The sequence below is a fragment of the Cervus canadensis genome, chromosome 18 (genome assembly GCF_019320065.1).
Source record: "Cervus canadensis isolate Bull #8, Minnesota chromosome 18, ASM1932006v1, whole genome shotgun sequence".
Taxonomy (NCBI): domain Eukaryota; kingdom Metazoa; phylum Chordata; class Mammalia; order Artiodactyla; family Cervidae; genus Cervus; species Cervus canadensis.
In genome coordinates, this window is record NC_057403.1 from 9,696,708 (window position 1) to 9,723,928 (window position 27,221).

The following is a 27,221-nucleotide window of genomic DNA, read 5'->3' on the forward strand; positions in this document are numbered from 1 at the left end:
GTTTGGTGCTACCTTTCCTGCCTTCTCTATGCAGACCACCCCTGCGAGTTCTTCTCCTTTCTTTCTGCCTTACAGAGTGCAGGCCACAGAACAATTCCCAAGACATAACAGACAGAACTACCAGGTTCCCTGACCCAGCCTGTGAGGGTTTTTGAAACAATGTAAGAGGGAGACCCAGGTCCAAGAGCCAAGAGCTGCAGCTCAGCACCTCTGTGACCTCAGGAAGGGAGCATTTAGGGCGGGAACTTCTAGAAACAAAGAATGTCAGCCTGATTGATTGGGGAGGGGCTCCTTCTAGGATGGGTGTGGCCCTCCAAGACCTGGTATCTGTGCCCATGAACTATTTATTGCCAAATTCACACTGAAATGCAAGAAAGAAGAGGAAACCACTAATCCATTCAGTTCAGTTCAGTCACTCAGTCATGTCCGACTCTTTGCCACCCCATAAACCGCAACACGCCAGGCCTCCCAGTCCATCAACGACTCGCGGAGTCCACCAAAATCCACGTCCATTGAGTCGATGATGCCATCCGACCATCTCATCCTCTGTCGTCCCCTTCTCCTCCTGCCCTCAATCTTTCCCAGCATAAGGGTTTTTTCCAATGAGTCAGCTCTTCACATCAGGTGGCCAGAGTATTGGAATTTCAGCTTCAACATCAGTCCTTCTGTTGCAGGAAGGGGGACCCCTTCCAGGTCCCCAAATTGGGCTCTTGTCTAACACTCGGAAATGAATTGTCTGAGGAGACACATGCTGACAAAGCAAGAGCCTTTATTGGGAAAGGGCACCCGGGTGGAGAGCAGTAGGTAAGGGAACCCAGCAGAACTGCTCTGTCGTGTGGCTGGCAGTCTTGGGTTTTATGGTGATGGGATTAGTTTCCGGGTGGTCTTTGGCCAATCATTCTAATTCAGAGTCTTTCCTGGTGGCGTACGCATCGCTCAGCCAAGATGGATGCTAGCAAGAGGGATTCTGGGAAGTGGACGGATACGCGGTGTCTCCTCTCGACTTTTCCCGAACTCTTCCGGCTGGTGGTGGCTTACTAGTTCCGTATTCCTTATCAGGATCTCCTGTCATAAAACAACTCATGCAAACGGTTACTATGGTGCCTGGCCAGGGTGGGCGGTTTCAATCAGTGTGCTTCCCCTAACACTTCTAATGAACACCCAGGACTGAGGTCCTTTAGGATAGACTGGCTGGATATTCTTGAAGTCCAAGGGGCTCTCAAGAGTCTTCTCCAACACCAGAGTTCAAAAGCATCATTTAGAAGAAGGAATTCGTAGGGCCTGGACTCCATCTCGGGACTGTCTGTGCTGATCGTGCTCCGCCACCTCTCCAGTGGACTCTGAACTCTCTGCTTAGTGCCTGTGGGAACGACAATGGAAGGAATAGACCCGCTCCGGACAGGGGAACCTTGAAGATCATATCCAGGTTACTGATCACCTAAGAGAAAACAGACACTAATCACCCCTGCCTCCAGGCAGTATCTATCAGAATGTAAGCACAGGCTTAAATTGGTTATTAACTGGTTGGAATGTAACCGCGGGCTTATTGATTATTAACTGTTTGAACACATAACACGTGAATGATGGGGTTATTGTGATTGTATTTACCCTTCCTTTGTAAGCATCAAGGGATTGGGGTGGTGGGTTTGGAGACGTACAGATGGGATATAAAAGATTTTCACAAATGCTGGTCGGGGTCCTTGGCTAAGAGAAGACTCTGCCTTGGGCCCGCTAGTGTAATAAACTGCAATCCACTATCTGTATTGTCCTTCTGAGTGAGTTTGTTTCCCGGAAAGCATGGCTATAACAAATTCTTCGGTGCTCAGCTTTCTTTATAGTCCAACTCTCACATCCATACATGACCACTGGAAAAACCATAGCCTTGACCAGATGGACCTTTGTTGGCAAAGTAATGTCTCTGCTTTTTAATATGCTGTCTAGGTTGGTCTTAACTTTCCTTCCAAGGAGTAAGCGTCTTTTAATTTCATGGCTGCACTCACCATCTGCAGTGATTTTGGAGCCCAGGATAATAAAGTCAGCCACTGTTTCCACCATTTCCCCATCTATGTGGCATGATGTGATGGGACTGGATGCAATGATCTGAGTTTTCTGATTGTTGAGCTTTAAGCCAACTTTTTCACTCTCCTCTTTCATTTGCATCAAGACCATTCAGGTATTACCGAAATCAAATCCCTTATGACTATACAGTGGAAGTGAGAAATAGATTTAAGGGACTAGATCTAATAGACAGCGTGCCTGATGAACTATGGACTGAGGTTTGTGACATTGTACATGAGACAGGAATCAAGACCATCCCTAAGAAAAAGAAATGCAAAAAAGCACAATGGCTGTCTGAGGAGGCCTTACAAATAGCTGTGAAAAGAAGAGAAGTGAAAAGCAAAGGAGAAAAGGAAAGATAGACCTATTTGAATGCAGAGTTTGAAAGAATAGCAAGGAGAGATAAGAAAGCCTTCCTCAGCAATCAATGCAAAGAAATAAAGGAAAACAATAGAATGGAAAAGACTAGAGATCTCTTGAAGAAAATTAGAGATACCAGGGGAACATTTCAAGCAAAGACAGGCTCAATAAAGGACAGAAATGGTATGGACCTAACAGAAGCAGAAGATATGAAGAAGAGGTGGCAAGAAAACACAGGAGAACTGTACAAAAAAGATACTCATGACCCAGACAATCACGGTGGTGTGATCACTCACCTAGAGCCAAACATCCTGCAATGGGAAGTGGCCCTTAGCAAGCATCACTACAAACAAAGCTAGTGGGGGAGATGGAATTCCACTTGAGCTATTTCAAATCCTAAAAGATGATGCTATGAAAGTGTTGCACTCAATATGGCCCCAAATTTGGAAAACTCAGCAGGGGTGTTTTCATTCCAATTCCAAAGAGAGGCAATGCCAAAGAATGATCAAACTACTGCACAATTGCACTCATCTCACACGCTAGTAAACTGATGCTTAAAATTCTCCAAGCTAGGCTTCAGCAATACGTGAACCATGAACTTCCACATGTTCAAGATGGCTTTAGAAAAGGCGAAGGAATCAGCAATCAAATTGCCAACACCTGCTGGGTCATCGAAAAAGCAAGAGAGTTCCAGAAAAACATCTATTTCTGCTTTCTTGACTGTACCAAAGACTTTGACTCTGTGGATCACAATAAACTGTGGAAAATTCTGAAAGAGATGGGAATACCAGACCACCTGACCTGCCTCTTGAGAAACCTGTATGTAGGTCAGGAAGCAACAGTTAAAATTGGACATGGAAGAACAGACTGGTTCCAAATAGGAAAAGGAGTACGTCAAGGCTGTATATTGTCACCGGGTTTATTCAACTTATATGCAGCGTACATCATGAGAAATGCTGGGTGGGAGGAAGCACAAGCTGGAATCAAGATGCCGGGAGAAATATCAATAACCTCAGGTATGCAGATGACACCACCCTTATGGCAGAAAGCAAAGAGGAACTAAAGAAGCTCTTGATAGGGGTGCAAGAAGAAAGTGAAAAAGTTGGCTTAAAACTCAACATTCAGAAAACCAAGATCATGGCCTCCAGTCCCATCACTTCATGGCAAATAGATGGGGGAAAAGTGGAAACAGTGACAGTATTACTTTCGTCCGGCTCCAAAATCACTGTGGATGGTTACTGTAGCCATGACATTGAAAGACACTTGCTCCTTGGAAGAGAAGCTATGAAAAACCTAGACAGCATATTAAAAAGCAGAGACATCACTTTGCCAGAAGCTATGGTTTTTCTCCTGGTCATGTATGCATGAAATAGTTAGACTATAAATAAGGCTGAGCACCAAAGAATTGATGCTTTCTAATTGTGGTGCTGGAGAAGACTTCTGAGAGTCCCTTGGACTGCAAGGACAGCAAACCAGTCAATCCTAAAGGAAATCATCCCTGAATATTCATTGGTGAGGCTGAAGCTCCAACACTTTGGCCATCTGACAATGAGCCAACTCACTGGAAAACAGTCTGATGCTAGTGTTGAGTAAAAAGATGCTCAACTTGAGATTTGCAAGTTAAGTTTTATTTGGGGCAAAATGCTTCCATTGTTTCCCCATCTATTTGCCATGAAGTGATGGGACTGGATGCCATGACTTTAGGTTTCTGAATGTTGAGTTTTAAGCCAACTTTTTCACTCTTCTCTTACAGTTTCATCAAGAGGCTCTATAGTTCTTTTTCGCTTTCTTCTTGCTGAAGCTGAAACTCCAATACTTCGGCCACCTGATGCAAACAAATGATTCATTGGAAAAGACCCTGATGCTGGGCAAGATTGAAGGCAGGATGAGATGGTTGGATGGCATCACCAAGTCGATGGATATGAGCTTGAGGAAGCTCTGGGAGTTGGTGATGGACAGGGAAGCCTGGTGTGCTGCAGTCCATGGGTCGCAAAGAGTGGGACACGGCTGAGCGACTGGACTGAACTGGGGCAAAATAAGGACTGCTGCCTGGGAGGCAGAACTTCAGATAGCTCTGAGGGACTGCTCCAAAGTGGCAGTGGGGGAAGGTCAATGTATAAGGTTTTGGTGAAGGGGGAGTTCAATGCCATTAAGCACTCATTTTACAAAAAGTTTTCTTGCTAATCTTGAGTATCTGATATAACCATGAAAGGATTCAGTGCTTCTCTAGTCATGTGATGCAAGGATTGAGATAATAAAATATGTTCCTCAGTCCAGTTCAGACGCTCAGTCATGTTCGACTCTTTGCGACCCCATGAATCGCAGCACGCCAGGCCTACCTGTCCATCAGAAACTCCTGGAGTTTACTCAAACTCATGCCCATTGAGTCGGTGACGCCATCCAGCCATCTCATCCTCTGTCGTCCCTTTCTCCTCCTGCCCCCAACCCCTCCCAGCATCAGGGCCTTTCCCAATGAGTCAACTCTTTGCATGAGGTGGCCAAAATATTGGAGTTTCAGCTTCAGCATCAGTCCTTCCAATGAACACCCAGGACTGATCTCCTTCAGGATGGACTGGTTGGATCTCCGTGCAGTCCAAGGGACTCTCAAGAGTCTTCTCCAACACCACAGTTCAAAAGCATCAATTTTTGGGCGCTCAGCTTTCTTCACAGTCCAACTCTCACATCCATACATGACCACTGGGAAAACCATAGCCTTGACCAGACGGACCTTTGGTGGCAAAATAATGTCTCTCCTTTTTAATATGCTATCTAGGTTGGTAATAAATTTTCTTCCAAGGAGTAAGCATCTTTTAATTTCATGGCTGCACTCACCATCTGCAGTGATTTTGTAGCCCCTCAAAAATAAAGTCTGACACTGGGGAGAAGCAAGCACAATGATGGGTCTTTTTGGAGGAGGGGATGAAGTGGGGAGCTTAGAGAGAAGGGGCTAACCTGGCCAGGGCCCAGTGATAATGAAATTAACACTTTTGATAAACCTGACACATAAACTGGCACATCTGGCTTTTTTCCTGTTTTTTTTTTGTTTGTTTGTTTTGTTTTTTGTTTTCAGGTGATTTATGGACTTTCCTATTGGTCCAGTGGCTAAAACTCTGGGCTCCCAGTGCAGGGGGTCCAGGTTCAATCCCTGTTCAGGGAACTAGATCCTGTATGCCACAGCTAAAAAAATCTCACATGCCGCAATAACACCTGGCACAATCAAATAAATGCATAAATAAGCAGACATTTAAAAAATAAAAAATGAAAGTGACTTATTTCACCAACCATTGTAGGATCAAAAAAAGCTGTCTTGACCAATGGTAGGAGGCAATTTTGTCTGTGGAGCAGTAACAGGAACAAGAATGAGATCAATTGTATTACGGGCTTCCACTTGGAGGACTTTTTTCTCCAGAGGAAGCATTGACAGAAACAATAGTAATAAACAAACTGAAACTGTCCTTAAGACCAAGAGAATGAGGAGAACTACTTGGAAAATAATCAAAAGGATATGATCATTAGAACACCTTCATTTCAGATTCTCTCTTCCAGGTGAACCTTAGAGTCAAGATTTCCCACAAACTTGAAACTGTTTACCTCAGATTGGGACTTGAACCCACAAGGCTGGGACTCAAACCCAGCCAAAACCCACAGTACCTGGGTTCAGGACCTAATGAAGCTCAGGTTTCTGATGTCTCATCACAGAAAGATTTCAGCGAGAGACAAACTGATAGGTAGGAAGTGGATTTATTCAGATTCAGAGAGAGGCACACTCCACAGACAGAGTGTGGGCCATCAAAGAGGGTGAGTGTGCCCCGAAATATGGCGTGGTTAGTTTTTATAAGCTGGGTAATTTCATATGCTAATGAGTGGGATTGGCGTGCTGCAGTCCATGGGAAAAAATAAAATAAATAAATAAAGTCTGACACTGTTTCCACTGTTTCCACATCTATTTCCCATGAAGTGGTGGGACCAGATGCCATGATCTTAGTTTTCTGAATGTTGAGCTTTAAGCCAACTTTTTCAATTTCATCAAGAGGCTTTATAGTTCCTCTTCACTTGCTGCCATAAGGGTGGTGTCATTTGCATATCTGAGGTTATTGATATTTCTTCTGGCAATCTTGAATCCAGCTTGTGCTTCCTGCTGCCCAGCATTTCTCATGATGTACTCTGCATATACGTTAAATAAGCAAGGTGACAATATACAGTCTTGACGTACTCTTTTTCCTATTTGGAAGTAGTCTGTTCTTCCATGTCCAGCCCTAACTGTTGCTTCCTGACCTGCATATAGGTTTCTCCAGAGGCAGGTCAGGTGGTCTGGTATTCCCATCTCTTTCAAATTTATCCACAGTTTATTGTGATCCACACAGTCAAAGGATTTGGCATAGTCATTAATGCAGAAATAGATGTTTTTCTGGAACTCTCTTGCTTTTTCGATGATCCAGCGGGTGTTGGCAATTTGATCTCTGGTTCCTCTGCCTTTTCTAAAAGAAGATTGAACTTCTGGAAGTTCACTGTTCATGTATTGCTGAAGCCTGGCTTGGAGAATTTTGAGCATTACTTTGCTACCGTGTGAGGTGAGTGCAGTTGTGCGGTAGTTTGAGCCTTCTTTGGCATTGCCTTTCTTTGGAATTGGAATGAAAACTGACCTTTTCCAGTCCTGTGGCCACTGCTGAGTGTTCCAAATTTGCTGGCATATTGAGTGCAACACTTTCACGGCATCATCTTTCAGGATTTGAAATAGCTCAACTAGATTGCCATCAGTTCCACTAGCTTTGTTTGTAGTGATCCTTTCTAAGGCCCACTTGACTTCACATTCCAGGATATCTGGCTCTAGGTGAGTGATCACACCATCGTGATTATCTGGCTCATGAAGATCTTTTTTGTACAGTTCTCCTGTGTATTCTTGCCACCTCTTCTTCATATCTTCTGCTTTTGTTAGGTCCACACCATTTCTGTCCTTTATCGAGCCCATCTTTGCATGAAATGTTCCCTTGGTATCTCTCATTTTCTTGAAGAGATCTCTAGTCTTTCCCATTCTGTTGTCTTCCTATTTCTATTTCTTCCTATTTCTTTGCATTGATTGCTGAGGAAGGCTTTCTTATCTCTCCTTGCTCTTCTTTGGAACACTGCATTCAAATGCTTATATCTTTTCTTTTCTCCTTTGCTTTTCACTTCTCTTCTTTTCACAGCTATTTGTAAGACCTCCTCAGACAGCCATTTTGCTTTTTTGCATTTCTTTTCCATGGGGATGGTCTTGCTCCCTGTCTCCTGTACAGTGTCCCGAACCTCCATCCATAGTTCATCAGGCACTCTGTCTATCAGATCTAGTCCCTTAAATCTCTTTCTCACTTCCACTGTATAATCATAAGGGATTTCATTTAGATCATACCTTAATGGTCTAGCGGTTTTCCCTACTTTCTTCAATTTAAGTCTGAATTTGGCAATAAGGTGTTCATGGTCTGAGCTACAGTCAGCTCCTGGTCTTATTTTTGCTGACTGTATAGAGTTTCTCCATCATTGGCTGCAAAGAATATAATCAATCTGATTTCGGTGTTGACCATCTGATGATGTCCACGTGTAGAATCTTCCCTTGTGTTGTTGGAAGAGGGTGTTTGCTATAACCACTGCATTCTCTGGGAAAAACTCTATTAGCCTTTGCCCTGTTTCATTCCCTACCACAAGTCCAAACTTGCCTGTTACTCCAGCTGTTTCTTGACTTCCTACTTTTGCATTCCAGTCCCCTATAATGAAAAGGACATCTTTCTTGGGTGTTAGTTCTAAAACGTCTTGCAGGTCTTCATAGAACCATACAACTTCATCTTCTTTAGCATTACTGTTTGGGGCACAGACTTGGATTACTGTGATATTGAATGATTTGCCTTGGAAATGAACAGAGATCATTCTGTCATTTTTGAGATTGCATCCAAGTACTGAATTTCAGACTCTTGTTGACCATGATGGCTATTTCATTTCTTCTAAGGGATTCTTGCCCACACTAGTAGATATAATGGTCATCTGATATAAATTCACCCATGACAGTCCATTTTAGTTGGCTGATTCCTAGAACGTCGACGTTCACTCTTGCCATCTCTTGTTTGACCTCTACCAATTTGCCTTGATTCATGGACCTAACATTCCAGGTTCCTATGCAATATTGCTCTTGACAGCATCGAACCTCGCTTCTATCACCAGTCCCATCCACAACTGGGTGTTGTTTGTGCTTTGGCTCCATCCCTTCAGTCTTTCTGGAGTTATTTCTCCTCTGATCTCCAGTAGCATACTGGGCACCTACCGACCTGGGGAGTTCCTCTTTCAGTATCCTATCATTTTGTCTTTTCATACTGTTCCCCTGTTTAGTATCCTACTATCACTTAACTAGGAAGTGTTAGCATTACAGAGGACAGGATTTCCTAATTATCTTTTTATTTCTGAAACTTTTCTGAAAAATCTGGACCACTGAGTCGATTCTATTTATAAAAGCATTTTCTCAGTCCTGTTTTAAAGAGCTGAATTGCATCCAGACGTAAATTCCTCAGGGCATTTCTCCGACTTCTCTGAAGATCCCAACATCGAACTACATCCCAGTGGGAATCTCAGATACCAGTGACTCCCGATGCTGATCTCTCACAAAGGGAGTATTTTCACCAGCAGAAAGTCACTAATTCATGCTGAGAATTCATCCTGCTCCATAGAAAGCTGGGATGTAGGAAATGGAGAAAAGGCTCTGGGACACAAGGGAGAAGTAATCTAAAGAGCTGGTCTTCACTATTATAAGAAGAAAAGGAAAAAGTAAGTTGATAGCAAAGACCCAAGGCAGAAAAAATTGAAGTAGAGAAGTAAAGGTTTGCAGATTCTCACCTCAGGCATTTCCTGAGCAAAAGCAGACACAGCCCCAGGCCTGGGACAGGATATTTACCTGAGAAGCTGCCATTTCGTCTTCTTCTTCCTGCTCTGCATCTTGTCTGGGGATGTTATGCAGCAAACTCACACCTGCGTATTGAGAAGATACCTTCAAAGGCATCGACACAGCTCTTTAACATGCACCTACAGACAGAGGACGTTGAAAACCTGAAAAGACCGACCTCTCCTGACCTCTGTCTCAGGAGAGATTCAGGAACAATCATTTCCGACCTGGAGACCAGCCTGTGAACTAATTTCTTGATTGTTCTCTCCTCAGAGAGAGCTCCTAACCCTCTGCTCACACAGACGATGTGACTTGACTGACTTCCTTGGTCCAAATCCAGCTAGACCAACCTCTCCGCAGACTGAAGCCTGGCCTCAGCTCTCTCAGATGGATCAGGAGCCAAGTCCTTAGGCCGGGCCTCCCCTTAGAATCCCCTGGAGCACATCTTACGAACCACACTGATGCTCCACAGGACCCATAAAGAACTCTGTGGGGAGGGCACTGGTGAAGTTACTGCTTAACACTGGTCACTTGAACTTGATGGGAAACCAGATGGAAACCACTTGGTTAAAGATTCTTTCTGAACCATTTCCGTGAATACAAAGCCCTCCAGGTCAGGGTCCCACTCTGAAAGATTATGAATATGCAGGTCTTAGGTGGGGACATGAAAAGAGTCTTTCCAGTGGGAACTTCTAGACACACAGAAGGCCAGCCTGACTCCCTGGGGAGGGGCTCTTTCTTGGATGGGTGCAGTCCTCCAGGGCCTGGTGCCGTGCCCTTGGAGGAGGGGAGGTGGGAGGTGAGTGCTTGGTGGGAATTACCTGGTGACCTTGTTTTTGTGAAGGCTCTGGTCTCAGAATTCTGCAAAGATAGCGCAAGTCCTTAGCTCTTTTCACTCCCTCCCAAGTCTGGGGCCACATGTTTTCACAAAATGATTTGCATTGTGATCACCTATCTTCAGGTAGGGGGCCTGCATCTTTTAGATCAGGAGTCTGAAGATGATTCCATCACAGCTTTCTTTGAACATAGACCAGGAGCAGCAGAGGACAATAGGTTAAACTTATTCAAACGAAGAAACTCAGACTTCGCAATTGGTGCCCTAAATGCATATTTAGACAATCAAAAGAATGATCTGAGTTATAAAATGAGTGATATTGAAGAACATGAACACATGAGTGTGTAGTTGTTGTGCTATTTAGTGTATGCATCTTTCTAGGTTTTTTTTTAAATCATCTTGCTGCAGTTTGTTCTCTGCTCCATTTTTGGAGTTATATAACATTTTCTCATATCTTTAAAGGTAATGTTAATAAAATTAGAAGAAGCATATTCATTTTATAATATTATATGACTTAACTGAATATTTTAAATATTCAGTACAATACATTCAGTGTGCATGCACCGGGACCACTGACTTTTCTTTTTAATTTAGAGATTTTTTTTTTTTTTTTTATAGGATTGTTTCGTTTCACAGCACCACTGAGAATAAGGTGCAGAGTTTTCCCTTATAGCTCATGCTCCCCAACATGGAGAGCATCTCTACTTATCTTTCCCTACTAGAGGAGACATTCGTCACCACCACTGAATGTACCAGCATTTAAGCGGGCCTCTGAAGTGGAACCTGGGGTTCAGCAAAACCACTGATCACAAGAAAGGTGGTCATCTACTGCAGGTGTTCAGAGGACTGGCTGGTGTGAGTTTAACACCTGCAGGCTGCCTGCTCCACACACAGAGGCTGAGGCAGCAACAGCAAGGAGCAGTTCAGGTAAGCTCTCAACAGGACTCTGCCTGATCCTTCTTATTAGAACTCTCACAGTGTCCAAGTAGTTACAAAATGGGAGCGGTGGTACAACAGAGATATGGTGGAAAATATATGAAAGTGTTAAAGGTTTAAAGCCAGTAAGGAACCAACTTCTACAGATACCAGCTCTCTGTGCTACCAGATAGTTTGTTATAATCTCTTCTCTATAACTTTAAGTAAGGTGGGAGAGGTTAATGTTGGTGGTGGGTTAACATTTCATTGATCACAATCAACCAAAACCCTAAACACCATTCATTTTGATTAACTGTGTGTGCTTAGTCGCTCACTTGTGTCCGAGTCGTGGCGACCCCATGGACTGTAGCCTGCCAGGCTCCTCTGTCCATGGGGATTCTCCAGGCAAAAATACTGGAGGAGGTTGCCATTTCCTTCTTCAGGGGATCTTCCCAACCCCGGAATCGAACCCAGGTTTTGCACACTGTGGGTTGATTCTTTCTTGTCTGAACCACCATGGAAGCCCATATATGTATTAATTTCACACATAGTTGACATTTTACAATTTCACAATTTCACACATTATAACCTTTTACAATCCACTGTGTGATCCGTAATTAAAATACAGACTACAAGCAGAGAGAAAAATTTATTTTTCTGATATAATAATATGTAAATTGTGATTTATATGGTTTACACAACAGAGGATAGCAAACATTTAGGAAACATGGCCATACACTAATTACAGGCCTTTTCTAGGAAGGGTTTCCCATACATTTCTCTTTTATCACAGAAGATATATTTCAACATTGTCAACTAATATTCATGACTTGTGTTGATGTTATGATGACACAACAATATTTTAGTGAACTGTCATTGTGTTCTCTTCATAAATTAAGTGATATAACTATTGAAAATTTACAACCAACCTCTGTTGCACTTTAATACATGCAAAGAGTCCACGACCACTTAAATCATGGTGACCTCTAGGGATATTGACATCAAAGACGAACACCTGCATTTAGATGGTCATTGAACATTTAACATTCTGGTTCCATTTTGTAATGGAGAATAGATAGAAATGGTTGCAACACAATATAGAGGGCTTCTCTTATCTCTAAAGTACAAACCATAGAAATAATCTACATTTGCATACACACTAAAAATGAAGCACAGTATGGATTTCACAGTTGAATTACATTCATTCTCAAATAATCTCAAATCATGTCATTATAAACAGGATGCATTGCTAATAATTGTAACTTTCTAACCATCAACCCTTCATCTTGTGACCCCTACGAACATATTCACTTTCTATCTGTTGTAATTATGCATTACTCTCCATAGTAATTCTCCTTCAGAGGAAGTTCAGAAAACAGGATTGATGAAATCCTCACTACCTTTCAGTCTCTGATATGTATTTAGATTTGTGTTTTGATGAAATACATGTGCACATACTGGTTACATTATTTCCATATGTTTCTTGTATAAACTCTCGTGCTTTCTGATGTATGTTTAGGGCAAACCTCTTCCATCACTTGTTTCATTACTAGGGCTTCTCTCCAGTGTGTGCTCTCAGGTGTTGAGTGAGATCACTGCTCTGACTAAAGGCTTTGCCACATTGCTTACATTTGTAAGGTTTCTCTCCAGTATGAATTTGCTGATGTTTAGAAAAATTTGAGCTCTGGGTAAGGCTTTGCCACATTCTTTGCATTTGCATGGTTTCTCCCCAGTATGAATTCTCTGATGTTGGGAAAGACCTGAGCTATTGGTAAAGGCTTTGCCACATTTGGTACATTTCTAAGGTTTCTCCCAAGTATGAGTTCACTGATGTTCAGTAAGATTCGAACAATGGATAAAGGCTTTGCCACATTCTGTACATTTGTAAGGTGTATCTCCAGTATGAATTCACTGATGTTGAGTAAACTTGATATCTGGTGAAAGGTTTTGCCGCAATCCTTACATTTATAAGTTTTCTCTCCAGTATGAATTTGCTGATGTTAAGTAAGATTTGAGTTCTGATCAAAGGCTTTGCCACACTTTCTACATTTAAAAGGTTTCTCCCCAGTATGACTTTGCTGATGTAGATTAAGATTTGAGCAATAGATAAACACTTTGCCACGTTCCTTACATTTATAAGTTTAAAGATTTCTGGCCAGTATGCATTCACTGATGGTGACTAAGATGTGAACTCTTACTAAAGGATTTGCCAACTATTGTACATTTGAAAGGTTTCCCATCTGTATGAATTATCCAATCTCTACTTAGATTGGATGAGTGAGTAAAGACTTTGATACATTTCTTACACTTGTTTTCTTTTTGTGGATTCTGAATAGTCTGCTGTTGAATAAGTTCTGAAGACTGATTAGAAACTTTACCATATTCACCACAATTCTAAGTCTTCTCTCCAATAGGAGTATCTTTATAGAAAGACCTGGTATTTGACAAATGGAACATCATAGTTACTCAGAAATGTGCACACTTTAATTAGGACTCTCAAGAAATGAAACAGCAACCAGATTCACGCAGGTTGTCACAAGCCAAGAAGAGCATTTTAGTTCTCACTGTGAAAGAGAAAGGTAATCACCAGACAAGATTTCATCATGGTTTAACAGGAAGAAGGCAGAAGGTGATAGCCGTCTATGACAGAAACAGAAATAAATCCAGACTTCTCCGAAATCGTTTCCAATGAAGCAGATCTTCTGAAAACACAGGATGAAGAATGACTTCCTCGCTGATGCTTGGACCTCTCACCTGAGCCATCGGCTCCATCCATTGACACGTACCTGGGTACATGGCCATGTCTCCATTCTCCTTCTACTTCTGGGATCCTTCATTTGCTCCAGAAAAGTGACCAGGTCCACCTTAGAGACCACAAGACCTGTTCATCAGAGAATGGAATATTTGTTTTGCTAGAGATTCATCACTTTCCAATCTAATATGTATCCAGGTGAGAAGAGAACACATGGTAGAATGCTAAGACAGCCTAGAAAAAGATTTCCCCAAATACTTTATTGAAAGCACCTATACAACACTAACTAATACATAAAAATCAGATCCTGACATTCTGGTCACATACTACAAGGCAAAAGTAAGTAGTGGAAATTTGATTTGAAGAGGGGGGTGACACCATTTTATATCACAGAACTTATAGAATTAGCACTAAACTAGAAGTGGCAGATTACATCAAGGAAGAAAAAAATTTAAATCATCATGAAGTCTTCTTTTTAAATTCACAGCTTCCCATTTTCCAATACAAAGGAGGGATCTGAAATGCTGTTAAAAGAAGCAGAAGACTCCAAGAGACATTCTAGAAATGCAGGAACCAAAACCCTGAGAGCAGATAAGAGATTCTGGAAGGAAGCTATCCTCAACCAAAGTGGCCTGGTTCCTATAGTGCTCTAACATCATGTCCCCATACATTTCCCGTTGACTGAGGTCCAGGCAACCCACTCCTCTTGAGTGAAATCTATGGTCACATCCTGGAACATCAGTTGTCCTGGAAATACAGAGTACAGATGACATGTGTCCGTGAGAAGACTTCCTAATGTGCCCCAAGATGACAAAAGAAGCTCACAGAACTGGTTTCGATATAGGAGAGTGTTTGATGTATACTTTTTACACAGAAATATTTCTACCGAATCCCTAACACAAGAAATGATGAGATGTAACCCACAAACCATTTCAGAAACTATTCTGATCTGGAAGAGAAATGATAAAATAATCAGAACAACATTGCCTTTTTTTTTTTTTTTTGGACACACCACCTGGCTTGTGGAATCTTACTTCCCTGACCAGGGAATGAACCTGGGAACCCATAGTGAAAGTACCGAGTCTTAACCACTAGGCCACCTAGGAATTCCCGGCATATTTATTTTTGTGTGTTGTATTTGTATGACACAGGATGAATTGTCTATCAAGGAAACAGACAATATTTTTAAAAAGCACACTCTGATCCAAGAGTTCTTGAGTGGGACAAATGTGCCATTTATTTTAACAAGGTTAGTTTTTTCTTAGTATTTTTAGCAAGCTTCTTTAAACTAGTAATGTTGAAAATTCTGCTCCATGAATGACTGTTTTGAACAGTAATGAATTACAATAAGTACTTATAATAAGTACTTGTAATAATAAGTAATGTAAGCATTCATACTGACTTTTGAATTTCAAGTGTTTTACAAATTTTACAGTTCTAATAAGATAGCATCCTTAGTAGCAACAATCATTTTAACTATTTACTATATACTATATATCTTTCTGATAGCTTTTATAGAGTCTTGGATGTGCAACAGAAACAATTTAAAATCAATAATGTTGTTGTTCCACCTTTCTGCAAATATATAGCGAACATTCCTTAAACACCTTAAATTTATTTTACTTCATGTACTCTAAACTTTAACTAATAATACACAGACAAATACACAGGGACAATTCTGAAGAAAGTTCACAGAAGTTTTTCTAATTGTGAAGAATATAAAAAACAAGAAAAAGAATTGATCAAATTATTTGAACATTTTCATGTATACATATACTAAAATGGAACTATTTATTCATTTTGCTAAAAGGAAACAATCTAAGGACATGGAAAATATGTAAGAACAATTTTCAAAGGTTGGAATAAATAAAAATATTCATGAAATGATGATGTCTTTTATATATACCCTAGGTTTCTGCCGGAACACACAGATGCACACATAAAGACACTTAAGGGAAAAGGAATCTTCCATAAGTAACAGATCTTTTGGAAGAAACATTTTTAATCTACCTTTTTTTCAAACTCATGTGTATTTTTGCATTTATGGTAAAAAAAAATTCTAAATTGTGCATGACTGTGTGCTAAGTCACATCATGTCCAACTCTTTTTGACCCCATGGGCTGTAGCCATGCAGACTTCTCTGTCCATGGGATTTCCCAGGCAAGAATACTGGAGTGGATTGCCATTTCCTTCTCCAGGGGACCTTCCCAACCCAGGGATCAAACCCAGGTCTCCTGCATCGGTAGGCGGATTCTTTACCACTGAGCCACCTGGGTTCACTGAAAACAATTCTTCCTCTTTAGTAACAGGAATTAAAAACACAATATGAGAAACAGTCTACATTTTATTAGCAAATATACCATGACATCTATTTAGAACACATTTCCAGACCTATGTGAAGAAACTGTAAATCTTTACTGAAGCACATAAAGTCTGAAAATCACAAGTTTTACTTGGAAGATGTAGTGATATAAAGACTTCAGTGACTGCAAATTCAAAACAATCAAACTCAAAGCAAACATGGATATTTCAAATATAAGTCTCAGCTGTATCCAGGGGAGCCAACATAATTTTGAATTTAAAGAACAAAAACCACCTAAATAAAGGGAACCTGCCAAATTACAGATGAAGCTATCACTGTATAGACTAGGTGAAATTTCAAAAGAAATGAAGCAAAATAGCTTACAAGGTAGCCAAAGAAGCTCACCTAAAGAGAGACTTAGACATTATTTTGAACAATAAAATAGAAGGCTTAAACAACAACATAATATATTGTAATCATGCAACAGGTGAGGTATTCCAAGGTAACATCAAAAATAAGAGGGGGAAAAAAATCAAAGGGCAGAAAGGAAACATTAAGGTTTCAAGGTTGTGTAATAAAGAATTTAAGGACTTGCCTGATGCTCCAGTGGGTAGAAATCTGCCTGTCAGTGCAGGGGACACGGGTTCCATCCCTGGTCAGGGAAGATCCCACAAGCCTCAGAGCAACTAAGCTAGGGTGCCACAACTGCTGAAGCCCACATCCTCCAGAGCCTGCCAGGTATTAATACAACGACTGAACTCATGCCTTAGAGCCAGAGCTCCACAACAAGATAGTGGCCCCTCCTAATCACAACAGAGAAAGCCCAAGACCATCAGCAAAATCTCAGTATAGCCAAAACTAAATAAATACTAAAAATTAAAAAAAAAAAAAAAAGGATTTGGCAGGCTTTGGTCCACAGGTTCTGGAAGTTTTTAAACTACACTTGGAATTTAAGTTTTCTCACTCTTGGAATTTCCTTAGTGACTGCAGTGGCTTTATTACACTCCATTGGCCCTGATAATTTATGCTAACAAGATGACTTACGGTGGGCCCCTAGTTTAATAATGGGATGACTCAGGTTGTGAGGCTGGGCATTTCACAAAGACCAACGAAGTGACTAGAGGTTTGGGGCTTTGAGCCAGGTGGGCTTATTAGTCCAATCTCTAAAGAGGGGAGAATGCTGGAGATGTTATCGACCACTGCTATGTGGCTAAACCCCAATAAAAACTCGGGACTTAAAAGCTTGAGTGAGCTTCTTTGGCTGACAATAGTGTTTTCTGTCACACTGATATGCCAGGAGGGCAATGGGTCCCTTGGGATGATGACTATGGTTAAGTCCAAACAAACCCATTCAGAAGTTAAGAAGCTTATCAAGTCCAAAGAAACAGCATTTCAGGAAAGAGAGACAAAAAAACAAATATAGGCCTCTTCCCTGGGAACGAGTCATTTCTGACTCCTTACTTTCCTCTTCCTCTGGGCTTCCTTCTAAGGTAAGATCAGTATTGCAAAGTGACCCCAGAAAACAGGCCGTTCAATACCTAGAAAAACACAGTGAGCTCCCTGTAACACAGCCCCCACACGGAGGGAGGATCTCAACAGGTACAAATCACAATCCTCTACAGCCACTGACACAGCAGGGATTCTGGAATACAGAATCAAACGGTGTTTTTAGTTTCATTCTTTTCTTCAGAACTCGCGGCCCCTTATGTGAAAACCACATAATCTACGCTGACCCTCCCCTTCACACTATAGGCGAGGCACTGACCAACCTGCATACAGAATAGAGCCTCATTCAACTCTTCATGGATCAGAGACGGAGGGGTTGAGCAATGCAGGACTTGAAGCAGCGGCGTCTACACGTTAGAAGGTAGAACTGCCAGAGAAAGATATGGATCCTAGAACGATACTACCAGAAATGTCATGTGGGCCCCAGGGATCCGGCAGTTAAGAAAAAGGATTTCAGAACTTCTCTCAGAGCGATGCTGGGACACACCGGGGGCGGGAAGGTGGGGCAGTAGTTTTAACCTCCACCAGTTCAGTTCAATCACTCAGTCGTGTCCCACACTTTGCGACACATGGACTGCAACATGTAAGGTTTCCCTGTCCATCACCAACTCCGGGAGCTAACTCAAACTCATGTCCATGCGGTCGGTGATACCATCCAACCATCTCTTCCTCTGTCGTTCCCTCCTCCTCCTGCCTTCAATCTTCCCCAGCATCAGGGTCTCTTCAAATGAGTCAGTTTTTTGCATCACGTGGCCAAAGTATTGAAGTTTTGGCTTCAGCATCAGTCCTTCCAGTGAATATTGAGGACTGATTTCTCTTACGATTGACTGGCTGTATCTTCTTGTATTCCAAGGGAATCTCAAGAGTCTTCTTTAACGTCCATAGACGCCCCGGAATCACGTGTGGAGGACAACAGGCTGAGCGACTAGGAAATCCTGGTTTTAAACAAACAAACATAGCAAACTCACTGGAATTCCTCCGTCGCTAGTCTACATTCACTTCCGGGTCTGCAGGCTACTGCGCCCGCGCAGGCGGAGGATGTGGTACAGACGGAGGTGATTGGGCTAAGCCAGGGCGAACCAGACGCGAAATAAGGGCAGTGGGCGGGACGAGGCCTGAAGCGCAATTGCGTAGGGGCGGGACCAGAGGGGGCAGAGCCTTATCTCCCCTCGCCCGGCCCCTGTCGGTTTTGGGATCTGTTGATCCTTCTGTCGGGAGAAATATGCCTGAGAAATATCAATAATCTCAGATATGCAGATGACACCACCCTTATGGCAGGAAGTGAAGATGAACTAAACTTGATGAACTCTTGATGAAAGTGAAAGAGAAGAGTGAAAAAGTTGGCTTAAAGCTCAACATTCAGAAAACTAAGATGCGGAGACAGTGGAAACTGTCAGAATTACATTTTTTGGGCTCCAAAATCACTGCACATGGTGACTGCAGCTATGATATGAAAAGACGATTACTCCTTGGAAGGAAAGTTATGAACAACCTAGATAGCATGGTAAAAAGCAGAGATATCACTTTGCCAAACAAAGGTCCATGTGGTCAAGGCTATGGTTTTTCCAGTGGTCATGTATGGATGTGAGTTGACTGTGAAGAAAGCTGAGCACCGAAAAATTGATGCTTTTGAACTATGGTGTTGGAGAAGACTCCTAGAGTCCCTTGGACTACAAGGACATCCAACCAGTCCATCCTAAAGGAGATTAGTCCTGGGTGTTCATTGGAAGGACTGATGTTGAAGCTGAAACTCCAATACCTTCCTTTCTGTGATGAACAGGTCTTGCGGCCTCTAAGCCGGACCTGGTCAACGTTCTGGAGCAACTGAATGATCCCAGGGGTATAACGAGAATGGAGACAACAGACATATACCCAGAAAGGTAGGAATGAACTCAGATGAGAGGTCCAAGGAGCAGAGGGGAAGTCATCCTTGTCTAACCGCTATAACCCTGTCTGTCCAAGACCCGAGAGCTGTGACACTCCTAATCTTTGTTGTCTCGAGACACAACCGAGGAGCATACACTCACATGACACTCCAAACGGATCATCTGAGTGATTACATTGCACTTTTCGTCACTGAGGAGACACACATCTTCACAAACTCACACAAAGGGCTTTTGAATTTTCCCTGTTTTTCAACTTGCTGAATACATCTCAGCTTCCCATAGAAGCAGCTCTCAAAATTCTTCTCTTTTGCCTTAAGTTGTGTGAAACACTAACTTAGAACAGGCAGGAAACAGCTCTGCTCCAGAGGAACTCAAGGAGATTTAAAGGCATCAAAAGGCAGAGAAAGGAAGCACAGCAGGACAGAAGGACCAACAGACCCAAAATGGACTGGGGAGGGGTGAAGGGAGGTAAGGCTCCGCCCCCACTGGCCCCGCCCCTACGTACCTGCGCTTCCGGCCTCTTCCCACCCTCCCCCCTTACGTCCCCTCTCGTTGGCCGCGGCTTAGCGCACTCACCTTCCTCTGTACCGGATTTTCCGCCCGCACATGCGCAGTAGCCTGCAGACCGGAGTTGCGTTTAAATGAGCGATAGAGAGTTCTGGTGAGTTTGTTTGTTAGTTTAAAACCCGGATGTCATCGTCCCACGGCCTGTTGTCCTTCACACGTGGGTTTCGGGGGTCTCTGTGGACGTTCAAGGTACCGCCCCCATTTTCCCGTCCCCAGTGTGTCCTCGCATCGCCGTGAGAAGTTCAGAGGTCCGTTAGCTTAGCTGCCGGGTCCCTGGGCCCACGTCCGCTTCCTGTTAACATCGTTCTAGAGTCCATGTCCTTCTCTGGCAGTTCTGCCTTCTAACGTGTAGAGACCGCTGCTTAAAAGTCCTGCATTGCCCAACCCCGAGGTCCCTGATCCACGAAGAGGTGAAGGAGGCTCTGTTCTGTATGGAGTTTGGTCAGGGTCTCGCCTGTGGTTTGAAGGGGAGGGTCAGCCTAGAACGCGTGGTTTTCACAGGAAGGGCCGCGAGTTCTGAAGAAAAGAATAAAACTAAAAACACCTCGTTTGATTCTGTGTTCCAGAATCCCTGCTGTGTCAGTGGCCGTGGAGGATTGTGATTTGTACCTGTTGAGATCCTCCCTCTGTGTGGGGCTGTGTTACAGGGAGCTCGCTGTGGTTTTCTAAGTATTGAACAGCCTATTTTCAACCCTCGGGTCACTTCCCAAGACTGATCTTACCTGAGAAGGAAGACCAGAGGAGAAGGAGATCAAGGAGTCAGAAATGATTCCTTCTGAGGTGAGAGGCATAGTCCGTGTTTGTTCTCTCTTTCCTGAAATGCTGTTTCTCTGGACTTGATAAGCTCCTTGATTTCTGAACGGGTTTGTTTGAACCTACCCATAGTCATCATGCCAAGGGACCCATTGCCCTCCTGGCATGTGTGACAGAAAACAGTATTGCCGGGCAGAGAAGCTCACTCAAGCTTTTAAGTCCCGAGCTTTTATTCGGGTTTAGCTACACAGGTGGGATTGATAACATCTCCAGCATTCTCCCCTCCTTAGAGATTGGGCTAATCAGCCCACCTGGCTCAAAGCCCCAAACCTCTAGTCACTTCGTTGGTCTTTGTGAAATGCCCAGCCTCACAACCTGAGTCATCCCATTATTAAACTAGGGGCCGACCGTAGGTCATGTTGCTAGCATAAATTATCAGGGCCCACGGAGAGTAATAAAGCTACTAAAGTCACTAAGGAAATTCCAAGAGGGAAAAAACAAAAAACAAAAAAAAAAACCTTAAATTCCAAGAGTAGTTAACAAACTTCCAGAACCTGGGGACCAAAGCCTGCCAAATTCTTTTTTTGTTGTTTTGTTTTGGTATTTATTTAGTTTTGGCTATACTGGGATTTTGCTGATGGTCCCCTACAACAAAAACCAGGGGCAAATTCTATCTTTTCCCTCAAACCCTCAACATCCGGCAGTGCTGCCGTCGATATACCAGCCCTAAATGATTTTTTCCTTTACCCACAAGCAGTCCCTACTAGAGTGCCTACCGGACTTTTTGGACCCCTGCCCCCACAAACTTTTGGTCTTTTGCTTGGCCGATCTAGTCTGACTTCTAAAGGAATTACTGTTCACCCTGGAATAATTGATTCAGATTATAAAGGAGAGATTCAAATTCTGATGTCATCTCAGATTCTATGGCAATTCAAAAAGGGGGACAAAATTGCTCAGTTACTTCTTTTACCTTACATTTCTATTAATTCCTCTAATAATGTACGGACAGATGGATTTGGCAGTACAGATCAAAAACAATCTTTATGGACCTCATTAGTATCTGAGTATGCCCAGCCAAATATAAATATTAAAATTAATGGTAAAAGATTTTCTGGTCTCCTCGATACTGGATCTGATATTACTATTATTTCCAAACATTTATGGCCCAAATCCTGGCCTGTACAAAAGGTCTCTTGCCAAATTGCAGGAATTTCTCAAACTAAAGTACAAGAAGTTTATCAAAGTGTTCAAATATACTCATGTGAGGGACCAGAAGGCCAACCTGCAACATTAAAACCTTATGTAATCAATGTACCCTTTAATCTAATAGGAAGGGACTTACTTATGCAATGGCAAACTCAAATATACATTCCACATTTTTCCTAGGGGCCACTGCTCATTTAACAAACAATGCAATTATTAAAATAATTTGGAAGAATGATGAGCCTATATGGACAGAGCAGTGGCCCCTTACAAAGGAAAAGTTACAGGCTGCTAAAGAACTTAGAGACACACAATTAGAATTGAAACATATTGAGGAATCTTGCTCTCCATGGAACTCTCCCATTTTTGTTATAAAAAAGAAGTCTAACAAATGGCGCCTCTTAACAGACCTTAGAAAAGTTAATGCATCTATGAAACCTATGGGTGCATTACAACCAGGAATCCCATCACCTACTGCTATTCCTCAAAACTGGCATATTATTATTATTGATTTACAAGATTGCTTTTTTAATATACCTTTACACCCTTTAGACCGAGAGAGATTTGCTTTTTCTCTCCCTTTTCCTAACCACAACGGGCCTCATAAACGATATCAATGGACTGTGCTGCCTCAGGGAATGATGAATTCTCCCACCATATGTCAATACTACGTGGCTAAAGCTCTTGAGCCTGTGAGAAAACAGTTTCCTGACTTTCTTGTTATTCATTATATGGATGATATATTATTTTCAGCTCCATCTGTTTTGGAAACTCAACACATGTTTGATATAGCTCAACTATGCTTAAAAAACTCTGGGTTAATCATTGCCCCTGAAAAAATTCAAACCTCTACACCTTACCATTACTTAGGATTTATTATTAATAGACAGTGTATTACTCCTCAATTAACTCAGATTCGTACTGATAAATTATCAACTTTAAATGATTTTCAAAAACTCTTGGGCAATATAAATTGGATTAGACCCTCATTAGGCATTGCTAATTATCAACTAACTAATCTATTTAATACTTTGAGAGGAGATCCTAGTTTAGACAGCCCTCGTTCACTTTCTCGAGAAGCACGAGAGGAACTCTATTTAGTGCAGAATAAATTACAAAAACAGTTTCTTACTCGTATCAGATTAGATTTACCTCTAGAATTATTTGTACTGCCCTCTCTTCATTCTCCCACAGGACTTCTTGCCCAACAAGAACACCCAATAGAATGGATCTATACACATTTTAGAGGAGTAAAGTCACTTACACCTTACCTTGATTTAATTGCTCTTATTATTATCAATGGAAGAAATAGAACTAAAGCTCTAATTGGCTCTGATCCTCATAAAATTGTAATACCTATAAATAAATTTCAATTTGAAAATGCATTACAAACTTCCACTGATTTTCAAATAGCCTTTCTAGAATATTTTGGAGAAATTTCATTCCATTACCCATCTAGCAAATTATGGAATTTTTTCAAAAATACTGAATTTATTATTTCCCACATTGTTAGCTCACAGCCTATACCACAAGCTGAAGTTTTTTATATAGATGGAACTAAAAATGCCAAAGCCTCATTCTGGTCTCTCAAAGAATATAAAGTCTTTTACACTAAGTTCCATTCTGCTCAACAAAATGAATTATATGCTCTTATTCAAGTTATTTCCCTACACCCTTACCCCATTAATATAGTTTCTGATTCTTTATATTCAGTTTTCGTATTAAGGAATATAGAAACCTCTATTATAAATTCCAATCAACCTATTATTCAACAACTTTTTTCAGAACTACAATCCATTATTAGAAGCCGCACTTCTCCCATTTATATTACACATATTCGGGCGCATTCTTCCCTTCCTGGTCCTATGACTTACGGTAATGAACAGGCTGATAAACTTGTTTCTTTTGCTACTCCGGAAGAACAACATGCTTTGCTGCACAACAATGCTGGTTCCCTACACCAACTATGGAAAATCCCATACCGCCAGGCTAAAGAAATTATTAATAATTGCTCTACTTGTAAACCCCTACATCTTCGACCCATTGCACAAGGTGCTAATCCTCGGGGATTACAACCTAATGAACTATGGCAAATGGATGTAACTCATTGTCCTGAACTTTCTCCATCTTCCTTCCTACATGTCTGTATTGACACCAATTCTTCTTTTATATGGGCCACACCTCTTCGCGGTGAAGCTACACATCACGTTATAACTCACTTACTAGCCTGCTTTGCTATAATGGGAACTCCTAGCTCTATTAAAACAGACAATGGCCCTGCCTACACTTCAAGATATCTCAAACAATTTTTACAATCCTTTTCTATTAAACATATTACCAGCATTCCTTATAATCCACAAGCACAAGGCATAGTGGAACGAGCACATCACACACTAAAATTACAAATAAAGAAATTAAAAGGAGGAAAATACATAGGAACATTGCTGTCTTCCTCATCTAAAACAGATTTTACTAAATTCCAACATAAGATATTTTCTAAACCTACAACTATTGTTAATATGGCTTTATTTGTTTTAAATTTTTTAAACTTACCACAAGGAGATATCTTGACTAGAGCAGAAAAACATTTCGAAGAATTGAAAGATTCTTCTTCTCCTCTGCCCATTTGGTACCAAGACGGGTTAAATAAACAATGGAAACCTGGGAAATTAATTTTACAGGGAAAGGGATATGCTTGTATTTCCCCAGATAGATCCAACGAGCTCACATGGCTTCCTCTTCGGAAGATCCGAGCCAGGGCAGCCCCCAGCCTTCAAGATAATGAAGAAACAGCAAAAACCCCAGGAAGAAGAAATTCCAATACGGGCCATGAAAGCTCTAAAAATCTCTAGAAAGCGCCACGCTCGGCGGCATCAACCTTATGATCGCCCCTCTTGGGGACAAATAAAAACACTCACTAATCTAGCTGAAAATCTGGTTTCTCAACAGGGAATGCCTCGGAATCCTGAAAATGTTTTCGTTGCTTTGCTTGCTTGCGCCTCCCCCGCTCAAGCTGAATCAATAAATCACACTTACTGGGCTTACATACCTAACCCCCCTTTACTTCAGGTAGTAGACTGGACGGAGAGAGGACCAATCGTATTAACTAATGACTCCACACATATGCCTTCTCCATGGAGTTTTAAAGGGCCCTCACACCCTGAAGAAGAAGGGAAATTAATTAATATCTCTTTAGGTTATGAAGTCCTTCCTTTATGTATGGGCCCAGCAGAACTATGTATAAACGTTAGTCGACAAACTTGGGCTTTTGTCCTGTCTCCAGAAGAGGATTTTCGGACACTACTTGGATTATTTACTTCCCTTTCTTTGTCAGTGAACCATGTTAATGCTACTGAAACTTTAGGGAAAGAATTAGGGAAAGAACAAAGAACAACATGCCAAGCATTTACTAATAAGAACTTTAAAAATATTCCTGTTCAATGGGACAAATGTCAGGCTAAATCAGGGAAATTAATATTTTTAGCCAATCATATGATTGTTGATTGGGGACCCCACGGTATATGGTTATCTAACTGCTCAGATGATATTAACAGTACTGTATGTGATTACATTACCCAAGTGGCATGGAAGGTTACCAATACTACAATGGAGCATCACCATGATAGAGGACTTCTTGGATGGCATGACAGTGGAATGGCCCCCCCTAGTCCTCGAATCGTCCTCGATAAACAGACTGGGCCTGAACAATGGGATATTTGGAAGCTTGCTGCAAGCACTGAGGAACTTGGGACTTGGACTGGACATTTCACAAGGACCAATCATAGCCATAGCAATTATTTCTTTCGCTATAATCAATCATATTTTATACAAGCCTGTGTTCCATTTCCTTTTGTTATAGCTATAGGAAACCTACAATTCAATAAGACTATACGTTCTGTAACTTGCATAAATTGCAGATTATATACTTGTCTTAACTCCTCTATTTCCTTAAGATATGATTCTCTTTTAATTCTTCGATCTCGATGTGGTCTATGGTTACCAATAAATCTCCAACGGCCCTGGGAAGAAGGTCCCATGGCTGGACTTGCTTCCCGGTTGCTTACTAAATTGCTCCGGCGATCTAAACGATTCATTGGATGGCTGATTTTTAGTATTTTGGGATTAATAGCCATTTGCACCACTGCTGCTGTCACTGGTGTTGCTTTACAAACCTCTATTCAGACACATAATTTTATTCAAAATTGGACTAAAGATGCCCATACTATATGGGCCACTCAGACTCAGATAGATAAGGGAATTCAAGAAGAAATACAGGAACTGAAAACAGCCATCGAATGGGTTGGAGATCAATTAAAAGATGTACAAAAACAGGTGATGCTAAAATGTGACTGGAATTCTACTCAATTTTGTGTTACTCCTGTTCGTTTTAATAATAGTGCCTACAACTGAGAACAAATTAAGTTTCATTTACAAAACATACATGATAATGCCTCTCTGAATGTACAATTATTACAAAAAGAAATATTTGAAACCTTTTCTAATAATCTGCCCTCTTCCATTGATATGGAAACTTTAGCTAAACAATTGGCTGATCAATTTTCTGGGCTAGACCCACGAGGATGGTTTCAAAGTCTTACTCATAGCATTGGATCTGGAACCATAATTTTGGTGATTGTCTTAACAATTATATTTGTTGTCTACCGTTGCCTTTATGCAAAGATTGTCAAAACTAAACAAACTTTGATGGTCAGAACTCTTCTTACAAATATTAAATAAATAAGGGGGAATTGTCAGGGAATGTTTAACGGGAGGATTCCTACGTGCTGTCTCTCATGAGTCCTTTGTCCCTCTTCAAGCGGAACAGCACGCTGCTCCCAGGGACTGAGGTCATTGTGTGAGGCAAGCATGAGTCTCCTTTAGTAAACATTCTCCTTAGGACAAAACAGCTTAGTCTCCTTCCCCTTTCTTGAGATAGGGATTGTCTTCTGACCTTGTGACTAACTTTAGCCCATGTTTCCTTGGTAACATTTGCTGTACATTTGGTTTTCTGATCTCTATCATTCCCGAAAGAAGTTTCTTGTACTGCAGCCTATATATACTCATAGAAAAATCATTAAAGCACCTTTGCTCCATCAGAGCTTGGGTCCCCAGGTCTTTTTTGTCTCTCTCTCTCTCTCTCTCCTTTTCTGGCTGACTCTCTGGAGCGTGGAGACCCGTCGTGC

At 41.6% G+C, this 27,221-nt stretch overlaps 2 protein-coding genes across 2 annotated transcripts in view; both read left to right on the forward strand.

The window, feature by feature from the left end:
• LOC122420399 (zinc finger protein 737-like) overlaps nucleotides 1-27,221 on the forward strand; it is a 494,626-nt gene that overhangs the window by 58,281 nt on the left and 409,124 nt on the right. The gene's annotated exons all lie outside the window — the stretch shown is intronic.
• LOC122420592 (zinc finger protein 708-like) overlaps nucleotides 1-27,221 on the forward strand; it is a 106,725-nt gene that overhangs the window by 58,280 nt on the left and 21,224 nt on the right.